This window comes from Acinonyx jubatus, chromosome B2 (genome assembly GCF_027475565.1).
Source record: "Acinonyx jubatus isolate Ajub_Pintada_27869175 chromosome B2, VMU_Ajub_asm_v1.0, whole genome shotgun sequence".
Lineage (NCBI taxonomy): Eukaryota > Metazoa > Chordata > Mammalia > Carnivora > Felidae > Acinonyx > Acinonyx jubatus.
In genome coordinates this window covers 10,938,252-10,951,441 of record NC_069385.1, presented here as the reverse complement: position 1 = coordinate 10,951,441, position 13,190 = coordinate 10,938,252, and the positions used below count along the sequence as shown (strand labels likewise).

At 42.8% G+C, this 13,190-nt stretch overlaps 1 protein-coding gene and 1 pseudogene across 11 annotated transcripts in view; one reads left to right on the top strand and one right to left on the bottom strand.

The window, feature by feature from the left end:
- ARID1B (AT-rich interaction domain 1B) overlaps positions 1 to 13,190 on the top strand; it is a 448,658-nt gene that overhangs the window by 81,758 nt on the left and 353,710 nt on the right. The gene's annotated exons all lie outside the window — the stretch shown is intronic.
- LOC106975724 (60S ribosomal protein L21-like) lies at positions 6,108 to 6,822 on the bottom strand (annotated as a pseudogene).

Genomic DNA, 13,190 nt, shown 5'->3' with positions numbered 1-13,190 from the left:
GAATCCGAAGCAGGATCCAGGCTCCGAGCTGTCGGCACAGAGCCCGATGCGGGGCTCAAACCCACGAACCGCGAGATCATGACCTGTGCCGAAGTCAGATGCTTAACCAACTGAGCCACCCAGGCACCTCACATTTAGTTTGTTTCTGTGTTTAAGTCTCTCTTCACTTAAAAAACTTAGGAGCCAGTGATTGGACTTCATTGATACAATGTTTTTATTAAAATTAGACCCCTAAGCCTATGGTTCTTTTCTAGCTAGAAGGATGTCGTTTTTTTCTCTCTGAACCAAACATTGTACCATTAGCAGTTGTTATTCCAAAACTGACCACAAGGAACCATGTCAAGACTAAATCAGAATTACGCAGAAGGTTAAACTGTGATTTAATTATAACAATTGACTCTCTGGCTCTATTAATAGCTAATGACTTCTATTTTCCTCTGCCTGTGAGCCATGCTTTACTGTGTTTTAGAGCTTTCAGATATAATCATTAGTGTTCCCAGAGACAAGACTTTCCTGGAGACTAGATTCTCGCTTTTCATTTATAGTTTAGTTTTTATACTCCCTGTTTCTTCCTCCCCCACATAATTGGGAGAACAGAGGAAGAGAGGGTTACCAAACAGATTTAGGCTTGAAAACTGAAACGTTCCTTATGCCTTTCTGAGCTTGCTGTAAGATGCAGGAGGATCTTGTTACAATGCCGATAGGAGGGGTAATGCCTAGAAACGTTTAATGATACTTTGAGGGATGTGCTGTATGCATCATTTGCACATAGGCAATCTGTTTGACTGATGGAGTAAGCAGGACCATGGCATAGGGTGGTACTTTATAATCTTCTAGAGCTCGAGGACTGGATTAGAGATTAGAATTTCAGAATTCCAGGTTTAGATCCTAACACATTGGAATTATAGCCCTTCAATCAGCCTGTATCCTAATGTGTTGTGAGACTAGATCAAAGTCTATATGAAAGTGATTTGAAATACTTTGATATATTCTTTAAGATGGTCTTGACGCTTTTTTCAGAGTCCCAACATCGTCCTAAGGATGACTTTCTTTCCACTCAGGGCATGATAATGAGTCCTAATGGTGGATCCCAAAGTTGGTCATTTTGGGGCCTGCTGTTCCTTTCCAAGGAGGCCTTGGTTTTACCTTCAGGTCACCCTGTGGGTTGGGATAGGGTGCAGCTGGAGCCTGTTGGAAACCTGCTGCTTTCTTCTTCCACGGAGGCATTTTGTGGTAGGACAGAGGTCTGATTTCTTTTGACTTGCTAGGACAGTTGCTCTTGTCTTATCTTGTGTCACCCTCATGACACAGGCACTTCTTGTTTGCTTTTGAGCTCTCAAGCTCAGTCTTAACCTGAGAGATGGTTCTTCCTTCTGTGATATGAGTTTGATATTTATTATTGCCTGCCTCCATAGGTTTTTATGAGGGTTAAATGAGGTGATAGTTGTAAAGAATTTACCAGTAGAACTCATTGGAAACCACCCCCCCCCCACACACACATTTGTGTGTGTGTGTGTGTGTGTGTGTGTGAAAATGTTATTATGAATGTTTTCACAAAACATACGGTTCTTCAGCGAGTTGTGAATTATGGCATTAACAGTTTACTTTGTGAACCAGAGCTAGTTAGCTAACTAGTACCCCATTTCCCTCTTTTCTTTTCTTTTCTTTTCTTTTCTTTTCTTTTCTTCTCTTCTCTTCTCTTCTCTTCTCTTCTCTTCTCTTCTCTTCTCTTCTCTTCTCTTCTCTTCTCCTTTCTCTCCTTTCTTTTCTTTCATTAACAATTGAACACAATTGCCATGATGAGCTAGAATGAACTTGAAATGGCTATTTTCTTTGGGCTTGAGTGAGTGTTAATTTTTATTTGTGGATTTTCTGTGGAAATCCTTACCACCCATACCTGAGGCAGTTTAGAGACACTTTGTGGGGGGGTGGTGGGGGGGGGGGAGGCAGGGGTTAGGGATGATGGGAGTAGCAGACCCTGCTGAAGTTTTGAGTGGTTCATTTTTTCAGGCTTATTAAGTAGCCTCTTCAGACCCAAGGCAGACGGTGTGGGTAGATCTCAGAATTGACAGAATTGTTTCAGGACTGAGGAAATCTAGACTATTCTATTCCCTGTGCTTTGGATCTTACTGATGTAAATGATTGAGGACTCAACTCCCCTCTCCACCCTCCAAATGATCCCGTTAACGTAGAATTGGTTCAGACTCTGGAAGTCAACTAACACGATGTCATCTAGTTGTTGTGTTTGAGTGTGTTGGACGCAGATGAAACAGTGATAGATTTGGGAAGGTTTTATGATATTGAGAGTTCATTTCTTTTGCGAAAATGTTACAGCACATTAACTGCCATAATTACCACAAATAATTAAAACAAAAACAGGATCATCAGAATAAATTAACAAAACGTGTTTGGTGGTAACAATGGCTTTTGTTCCTTTCATACTAGACACTTTTTTTGTCATGTTGTGCCATTTGACAAGGCTTTTATTGATAAACTACTAGCTCAGGGCTGTTGGGAGTGGGATAGGTGCTTCTCCTATGGAATGGAACATGTGTGAAAGGTAAAATCCAAGCTATGATAACGTTTTCAGGCTCAGCTCACTGTAACATGGAGGGATAAATGAACATGGGTCAGGGAGATTAAAGAATAATATCTAGTTTTGGAAAGAATAATATCTAAATTATTATTGAGAATTAGCGGTAAGCTTTCAGGAAGTGTGGATGGCACTTTAAAAAGTTAAGCAAATTGCTCTTTCATTTTCAAAAGCTGGGAATTTAAGCCTGAATTGACATTGAGAGTGAACTTCGGCTACAAAAATATTGCTATATATAAGTGCATACAGGTTTCCATTCTGTAGAATACAAGCTGTTTCATTTGTGGAACACGTATGTTAAAATCGAAACGTGTGATTACGGTAAACAGTACACCGACCTGTTTCTTTTGTGCGTTTCACATGTTGTCCTGGTTTAACTGGTATTTATTTCACCAATGAGTAGTCACTTGGTTAAACTGTATGGTTATTTTTATTTTTAGTTCTCTGTTTTGGCAAAATATCACCTATTGTAGGCAGCGTTTCTGATAAAAGTTGCAAAATAATCATTTTATAATTCCTGTTAAGGAGAAATGTTAATAATCAAGTCAAGCACTAAGTTAGCTATATGAGTATTGGTTAAAACCATGAAACCTTAAGTTCATCAAAAGAGTCTATCCTTTCAAATGGAGCCCTAAATCTGATATGTGAGTGTGCATGAGTGTATTTATCTGTTTGAAATCCGACAGTTGGAAATGGGAATATATAATCCATTGATTTATATCTGAGCAGTTGGCTTTGGAATATAGGAACCAGCTGGCTACTCTCTCTTGGATCCTTAGAGATGCTATGATATTTTTATAAACAAGACAATTTGTGAAAATAATATGAAAATAAAGACTACAATGGTTTTCTTACCAGATTTATAGGGAAAAAATTTGGTTATGTAATCTGTGTTCATGTATTGTGATTGTAACTGTGGCCATGTAGACTGATTATAGATAGTGAGTAAGATAGTGGGTCTGGGGTCTTTCTGGAGCTTAGTCTCTTTGTTGGCTTATTATGAGGATTAATCGTGTTCATATGTATTGACCTCCCAGAACAGTGCCCGGCACAGAGCAAACACTCAGCTTATGTTGCTTAATGTTAACCTAAATGAATTTATTGCAGATTCCACATGGAAAGATGTGTGTATGCTTACACAAGTACATTCAGCTATGTGAATGTGTAGAACACATCATATATGTGTATATGATGATCATATGATCTACACTTTTCAGGACGCACTAAATGACGGTATAAACACAACACCCCACTGTGTGCCACATGCCTGTTTTAGTATTTTGCATGTATTAACTCATTCAACCTCACAGCGGTTCCTTGAGGTATATACTGCTATCTCATTATATACAGATGATGAAACTAAGGCACAGAGAGATTAAGTAACATTGCCCAGTACTCGCAGTGAATAAGGTGGAATTGAATTCAATTAGTGCTGCTTCAGACTCTTGGCCACTTTGTCAAGCCATCTCCCCAGCATTACACGTTGGGTCCTGTTCTTAAGATGATGCTCCTGGTTGGCTTTCTTATAGCCATATATATAGCCCATTTATTGCATTGTAGGTGTGTGTATATGTGTATATTCTCATGATGTCAAGCAAATGATGTCAGCTTTTAAAATGCTTAGATCTAGGGACCCCTATTGCTTAAAAAAAACTCATTGGTTTGCTTCATAAAATGTGTCAGTCATATTTTGTTGAAACTGTAGCATAAAATGTAAGGGGAAGAAACTTGGGGGGGGGGCATTAGAAAAAATGATTGATGCAGTTATCTAAACTGAATAGCCAAGAGATAGAAATTTGGGGTCTCTGACTTCTAATTTACTCCAAAGTTGTAATGGCCCAGAAAAGCCAATGGTTGAATCTGTGGGAGTCCTGTGGAGGGCCACTGTGATGGAGGGAAACTTCTGTTTCCTGCCCTGGGCTTGCTTGAAGTATGAGAACAACTAGAAGGTTGCCTTAGTAAGATCAGTGCCATTTGCTAAGGGCTTTTACATCTGTAATCTCACTTGAACCTCGTCACAGGCCTGCTGCATAGTGCCGGGGGTATTCCCGTTTTCCAGATGAGGAGGTTGAGGTGTAGGTTAAGTAACATTCCCAAGGTTATACAGTTCCGAAGTGTCAAAAGCTGAACCTGGGTTTTCTGACCACAAACCCAGCTGCTCTCTTTCCATCCCCCAGGATTTCAGGAGTGTTTAGAACCCTAGTCTCCTCCCCATGTAGAGGCAGTATGTAACTCCTGGGAAGCTTAAATGCCAGGCATAAGCCACTTGAAATTAAAGGACAGGTGGCCCAGTGGGTAGAAGCAGAGGCCCTGGTGTGGCCTTGGCCTGGGTCCAAACTTCTGGTGTGGGGGTTCCGCCAGGCCCTCCTGCTCACGAGTGTTGTTACTTGTTTGCCTCCCTAGGCTGTCGTGCGAAGGAGGGCTTTTTTCCTGAACTTTCTCTTTGAACTGGAAATTCAAGGTGGAGCTAGAGTTGGGAGAGGGGCCCTAACAAAGGTGCTGGTCACCTGTTCTGGAACTGCTTTCATTTTCTTTCTTAGTGTGGTTTGAAGAGAAGAAGAGGCAGAGAGCTTTCTGTCCCTTAACCAGTACAGGAGTCAGGAGTCAGCTTGCATTTATAATGAAAATGAATAAAAAATGTGTAATTTATTTCTTTTCTGTTATCCTTTAAACTTTTGGCCTTAAACCTGATGTGCCATCATGCTGGAGAGCAGTACTGGTATTGATGCCAATGGCATTGTCACCCATTGCCTTGGTTTTTGGCCATGACGAGACTGAGAGCAGGGAAGAGTGAGTATGTCTTGTTTAGTGACTTATATAATATTTAGATTTGACTTTCCGGTGCCCCCCCCACCTTAAACATTCCAGTATTTACTGGCATACTATAGTGCAAATGTGAAAAGGAAACTGTTAAAAATTTATTTTGTAATTTATACACCAGCATTTTTTATATGGAACTGTGCGTATGGCAGCTTTTCCGTTTGTGTGAACCGATTCTAAAGCTTTTCTAGATTAAAAACTGTAGGTTGCAAAACATGTGGGTTCCCCCCCCCCCCGCCCCCCTTCCCCTTTGCAGTTACTTCTTTATCACTGAGTTGTCCTTCCAAGCCTGGTCTAAATGTGCTTGAAAATTACCATCTGCTCCCTGCAGTTTGGAGAGGGCACGGCAAGACTAAGGTGGAAAGCTGTCACTTCGAATATTTTCATTCAAACTTTCACACCCTTCTTGTCTAGTTACATAACTGCATACAGCAGGACTGGTTTCAGCCATTTGGTCTTATCCTAATTTTTAAAGGGGGGGCATAGGGAGAGATTGTTTAATTTTAAGAGCTGGGGCACAGTACTGCTGCAAATTTGAGAATCTGATAAACCGTGAAAGCATTCAGCATTTAACCTTCCTGCTCATTAAGTCTCTAGCCACGTCTATGGCATAAGTGAGATGAATGAATAAAAACACTCATACTTATGGATACATTTTCTTATGCAGAATTTGCTTTTTTACAAGTTTTTAATGCTATATTCACAGATTTCATTTTCTGAAGTTGGTATAGCATAGATTTAATGATTTAATAGTTCTTTATAATCTTATTTGATGTTCAAAATTTATTATAGATCATATCGGAAGGATTTTGGATTGCTTGTGTAATTTATATTTTTTTCTGTCTTTTTTTTTTTTTTAACAGTCTTGAAGTCTTTTATTTTTTTTACATTTATCATGCCATGAATTCATAGGGAATGGGTTCCAACAGCTCAGGCTCCTTTCCAGTGGTTCTCACAAAGTGTGCTTCTCTGGGTGGGGCAGGCTGGCGCTTCGGTTGAACCCAAGTACCTTTCTCCTTGGCTTCCTTCTTTTCTGATCACTTTCCTTCACACGCTTCAGGAAGCTATCTCAGCTCTTGGAGTGCTTAATGTGCTCAATACGTACATTAGTTCTCTTAGCAAGAATCTCGCCCTTCACTTGTTTGTTTACGACAATGCCAATAGCATGATGGGTAACACTGTAGACTCTTCCGGTTTTGCCACGGTGACATTTGTGGGGCATTCCTTTTTGAACAGTGCCCATTCCCTTGATGTCCACAATATCACCTTTCTTGTAGATTCGCATGTATGTTGCCAAAGGAACAACTCCATGTTTTCTAAAAGGCCCAGAGAACATATAGCGCGTACCTCTCCTCTTTCCCTTTGTGTTGGTCATTTTGGCGAATTACTGGAAGATGGCGGTTCCGGCCGAAAGGAAGCGTAATTTATATTTTTAATGTCCCTCCTTTTTTAATCTCAAAAATTGATCTATTTTGGTTTTGATTGGAATGAACAGCCACAGTAGGATTTGGAGATGAAACATGACGGAAGCCTGTTAGTGTAAACTGCCCATAATTTCTAATAGGAACAAGAAGACCATTAGAAAATGGGACTTATGCCAATAAAAAGGTAGTAAGATAAAATGATAGTCTTCCTGTAGTCCACGGCTGTAAATTTTGATTTTCCTGCGAGTTTATTATCTACCGTCCATCCCAAGCTGAAGACCATAGTTTCTACCCTTTTATTTACTTGGGGATGACTGTAAGAGAAGTAAAGAATTTCAGTCTTCAGTTGGAAAAATTCTGGTTCTGACTTCCATTTAATGGAGTATTCAGTAATTCCCGCAAAAGATGGTTAGTTAACTTGTCAGTGATTGATTTTTTGAGGAACAGCATTCTCTGCTTTTCATAATTAAAACAGTGGGCTGAAAGCAGATATTTTCTCTTTCTCTCTCTCTTTGGTATTTCCTAGCCTGTGATAATCTGTCTCTTCAGAAAAAAGCGTTGTCTGTCTGAGCGCCCTGTCTGTGCCATGGTATTTGCCTGTGGTTCAGCCACATTTTATAATTTCTCTAATGTCACAAAAACTTGCTTTGGAAAAAAGACGTATGTTCTAGGCCTCTAGAACAAATGGAGAGCCAGAGAGCAGCTGTGTCAATAATCTTACATGGTGTGGTCATGAGTGTGATAGAGGTTTATATATAGAAGAGCGGGGGGGATATAGGGATTTTATGGAGGCTGAAGTGGGTAGGCCTGACAGGAAGGTAGGTCACATTTAAACTGACTTTTAGTGAGAGAATAATAGGACTGTGTGTCTGCGTGCGCGCGAGTGTATCATACTCTTTTTTTTTTTTTAAGTTTATTTATGTATTTGTTATATAGAGAGAAAGAGCAGGAGAGGAGTGGGGGGGGGGGGTGGGGGAGAGAAAATCGCGAGCAGGCTCCGTACTGTCAGTGTGGAGCCCGGGTGGGGCTCGAACTCCCGAACCCTTGAGGTCATGACCTGAAATGAAATCAAGTGTCGGACGCTTCACCGACCGAGCCACCCAGACACCCCTGTGTGGGTCACACTCTCCACAGTGGAAACAGTATATCTGGTGTTTTATGATCCTAAACTTATATGCTGTGTTGAAGAGCAGCGTGATTCTCCTAGGGCTAAAGATGTTGGAGAAGGTGATAACAAGTTTGGATTGGGAAGGAAGAGGAGAGAAAGGTGGTGAATGGGAATGGTCTTATGTACCGTTCCAAGGAATTTGAACTTCACCCTATCTAAATAGGAGCTCTTTGTGGGGCACCTGGGTGTCTCAGCCTGTTGAGCGTCCAGCTCTTGATTTCGGCTCAGGTCGTGATCCTGGGGTCGTGGGATCCAGCCCCGCGTCGGGCTCCACACTGAGCATGGAGCCTGCTTGAGATTCTCTCTCCCTGCCCCTCTTTGCTGCACGCGCGCTCTCTCTCTTGCTCCCTGTCTCAATTTAAAATAAATAACAGCGCTTTCTGTTATTGTGGGAAGTTTTAAGCTGGGAAGGAATGAGGAGATCTGTATGTCAGAAGGAGACCCGTAAGTCAGAAGATGTGGAAGGTGGAAGAAGGGGGAATGATAAGTGCGACCCTACTAGAGCTGGAGGGGTAGCGCTTGGTCCAGGGTGTGTTTAATAGGTTGAATACACGGATCTTAGTTACCAGTATCAGGCAAGGCAAGGGAGGGCCTTGGGGCACCTGGTGAGATGTCGCTACAGAGATGCAGGAATCCAGGAGGGGCAGCAGATCTGAGAGAAGGTAGTGACTTTGGTTTTATGGTGGGAGCCTGCAGGAAGCGGAAGTGGTCAATGGGCAGGTGGAAAGAGGGTCAGGGGAGTTGTGGATGCTGAGAGAGAAATGTGAGGTTCCGTTCTGGGGTTGCTGTGTGGCTCAGTGGTTCTAATCCTGGCATCTCTTCAGAACCAATTGGGAAACTTTAACATAAATTGTACATGGTGAGCCCATCCCCAGCAGGTTTATTTTACTCTGTCTTGGGTGGGTCCTTGACCCTGTGTAACCTGGGGTTGAGAATCACGATGGTGGGTTTATAGTAGAAGCCCCAGGAAAGGATGTGCATTGCCTAAGGAGAATAAAAGAGGAGGGACGAACCTTGTTACCCAGGTACTTAAGGGGTGAATGGCAAAACAGGACATAGTGAGCCAGCCTGGTAAAGGAGGCAGAGCAATGGGACCAACACCAGAGAGTTGTGCCGTGAGAGAGATGGGGGTGGGGCCGGTACAGAGGAGTGTAGATGGCCAGCGACGTCCAGTGCCGTGGAAGGGTCAAGAAGAAAGAAGGATTAAGAAGTGGCCAGAGATTTTTTTGGTTTTTTTGGCTGTGATTTGATAGAGCTAAACCACAGTGGTTTGAGGAGTGAACGAAGAAAGGCAAGGAGGCGGTGAATGTAGACTGTTCGTTGAGTCTGCACGTCTTGTCCCGTGAGGTCCTGGTTGCTTCTGCATTGTCGAATGCCTGCTCTGTGCCCACCTGAGTGCTGGGGCCCAGCAGTTTCAGTTTTGACTAATCAACTTCCTTACCCCGGGAGGTGTATGGTCTTCTGAGGAGGCAGGTGAAGAGGGGACGACTTAGTTCAAGATGATGAGTTGAGTTTCATAAGATGAATAGGTCACTTAAAAGGTGGGCCTTGTGTCTCAAAAGGTGGGCCTTGTGTCTCAGGTGGAAAGGGTAGCACCAGGGGGCAGGGTCGGGGGGCCAGGCAGTCTTGCTTGTTAGAGGGACCTGCCCTGAGTTGCATGCGAGTAGCTCACTTGAGGTGATACTGAAAGATGGGCTTGGGTCCCAGAGAACTCCGAATGCCAAGCTGGGAGGCCTGACTTGATCCTGTAAGCAATATGGAGCCTTTTGAGTTCAAGGGGGGAGGAGGGGTGAACCTTGAAATTAGCATTTTAGGTAGATCATTTTCTGCCCACTGCCTGATGAGGAAGAAGGACAGAAATGGAGAGAACCTGGAGATGGGGAACAACCTGTTCCGAGCAGAGTAAAGTAGGACCCCGGTGGATTTGTATGGTAGGGACAATAAGGGGTGAGACTGAATATTTGTGTCCCCACAAAATTCATATGTTGGATCCTAAACCCCAGTGTGGTGGTATTAGGAGGAGGGGCCTTGGGGTGTGGTCCTGAGGACACAGCCCTCGAGAATGGGATCAGTGTTCTGTAGAGCTGCCCAGAGAGCTCCCTGGCCCCTTCTACCATGCGAGGACACCATGAGAAGGTGGCTGCCTATGCACCAGACACTGAATCTGCTGGTGACTTGATTTTGGACTTTCCAGCCTCCAAAACTGTGAGAAATAAATTTCTGTTGTTTATAAGCCACTGGATTTATGAGAATTCTGTTATAGTCTGAAGGGGCCAAGACAGGTTGCTGTAAATCTGTGTAGAAGGGAGACCGGGTGGGAGGCACAGAGGCTGATCGTATTGGGGTAAGAAGGTGCAGGGTGCTAGGGGACGAGTGTCGGATGACTCCACATTCCCGCTTTGGTCGGAAGAGAAGAGTTTGGCTCCAAGCCAAGAGCCTGAATACAAAAGGAGAGGCAAATTTTGTGGGTGATGGTGATGACTGATGATGGATTTGAGTTTGGAAATACTGAGTTTGACTTGGTTGCAGTTAGTTGTGTATCAGAGGATAGTGGAGAGAGTATTTTGTATCCTTTTTTCCCTTTAAGAATCTTAAAGAAACGTATCCACTCCGTTCTCCTAAACCTCCCTGTGAGATAGATACAGGGTAGTCGTTTTCTTTATTTTACAGATGGGGGAGCTGAAGCAACTAAAATACTAAGTGACTTACCAAAAGCATGAACAGCAAATGGAACGTAGGTTAATGAATACCCACCCCAGTTCTGTATTCGTATAGTGTGGACAGTTCTGTGTGCATATAGTAATTGCCAAAAATGTGTTTTCAGTTGTTGAATGGATGACAAGTGAACTGTCGTGACCTCCGTGATGCTGCACACGGCTCCTGGGCGTTTTGGTTGGGCACGGCACCTCTCTGAGCCTCCGGTTCTTCATCTGCAAAATTGGGTGCGTGGGGCCTGCAGAAGGGAGGAGGAAGAGACCCTTCCTGGTTTGAACATTCCATGTTTCTAGACTTTCAGTGCCATCATCTTGAGATTGTTCTCTAAAGTAACTAAAAAATAACGTGCAACCCCTAACAGATGATTTATCTTCTACCCTTTTTTTCTTCAAGTAGAGAATGGAAAAATTATGTCTGTAGAACACAGTGAGCTAGAAATGGCTTGTGAGAACTAGTTCTGTATTTTCTTAAAATTAATCTTCTCCCTCATAGCAAAGCCTCATGTACTTAAAGTAATTGAATGGGCTGCAGGGTATACTGGGAATTGTAGTTTTCCACTTCTTTGTGTTCTGAAGATTAATAATCTTGCAACCCTCTGAGGGAGATAAGGAGAGGACGCTCTCTGACAAATTGTTATCTTGTCTTTCAGAAGTGTGCTTTGAGCAGTGAATATACCCTCAATGCCTCCCTTGGGCTTTTAGCTCAATTCTAAGTAATGGTAATATATAAAGTATGGCTTTAAAATTTTTTTTTGGCTTATGATACTGTACTTTTCTAGTGGTGTCTTTAATCTTTTCTTTTGGCCTAGTTTTAAGAAAGTTTTTATTTGTATCAAGGTTACAGATGTAAATGGTTTACAAAGACCGTGGTTTTACAAGATCTACTGTAGAAAAACAGTAGTCCCCGCCCTCCTTCCCCCATTTCACTTCCCCAGAGGCAACCACTTTGAACTCTTTTAGTTAGCGGATTTTTTGAGGATGCCTCCATATTTTTCAATAACGCTTACTTGTGTTGCTGCCTTCAGTTTCTCACTCTGTCCTCATCATAAGCATGGATCCTTCATGCCCGCTCGTTCTCCCTGTATAGCTTTTTCGTGACTTTGGTTTGCTCACTGTTGTATTGACATTATTGGGACTGGGGAAACTTATTCAGAAATGAGCCATATAGTAAACTTTTCTCCTTTCCTGCTCATCTCTTTGTTTTTCTCTGAGTTAAGAGTTGGTTTTTGCTTACTTTTCTACATGTACTTACCACTCACTCCACTTAGGATTTTTAATTAGTTACAACCGCCCACCTTTTGTCGTAAGATGTTCAGTTCCAACAGGTACGTTATCAGTTTCATCTTGTAGAGGCGTCTCTGCTGGGTTCTCTGGCTGGCTGGGCCCTCCCTGGGTTACTTCTGTGTCAAGTGCACACTTCCGGGGATCTCCCCTTACTTAACTTTCATCTTGGAATTTCCTTCCACCTCTCTTCCTGTGTTGCATCTCTGGTTTCCTGGATTCTGTGTGTTTCTTCTTTTGGTGCAGCCCATCCTCCAGTAGCTTTCTCAGGAATGTTGTGGGGAAGTAAAATGTTCAGATCTTGCATGTCTGAAGATGTCTTCATTTTACCCTCATACGTGACTTACCGCTTGACTGGGAATAGGGGTTTGGAAATGATTTTCCTTTAGAATTTGGAAGCAGTTGCTTGACTGTCATTTAGCTCCTGGTGTTGCCGTTAGGAGACCTGAAGCTGTTCGTCTTGCTTCCTGGTTCTTTGCGTGGGGCCTTTCTAGATGCTGCGTGTCCACACTCCCTGACCGATGTAGCACCTCCTTTTCCCCAGTGTCCTTCAGTTTCACCTAGATCCCTTTTTACCCACTGCCCTGTGTACTCTTTCAGCCTTGGGGTCATGTCTTGAATTACTTCTTTTATCTCCCTCACTCCTTAATTTTCCCTCTTCTCTCATTCTAGGACTTTTGTCACCTGATACTGGACTTACCAGACTTCTAACTGATCTTTTCTACTATTTTGTATGTCATTGTCTTTTTATTCCCAGTTCTGGAAGGGTTCCTTGTGCTATTGCATTTTTAATTTGCAAGGCTCTTTCTAGGCCTCTCCGAGCCCCTCCCCCACCCCTGCCCTCCTTCCTCCCTGCTTCTCCTCCCTCTTTTTTCCTTTTCTTAGTTCTTTTTTATTTTGTTTTAATAGAATCCTATTCTTGTTTCACGATTATTTTTTATATTATGGAGACGTTAATGATTGTAGTGTGTTTTGCATCATTTCATTGCCTTCTAATTTGCCTCCCCCCCCCCCCCCCCAACCCCCAGCCTCCCGGTTTATTTTGGTCTCTGTTTTCCTGTTGAAGGCTTTCCTCAGCCACCAATGATTCTTGCTTGTCCAAATGCCATAGGAGGGCTTGCTGACCATAAGATCTACTGGTGAGGTACCTGGGTGGGCTGTTTAGGGGAATTTAGGATGCCCCCACTCCT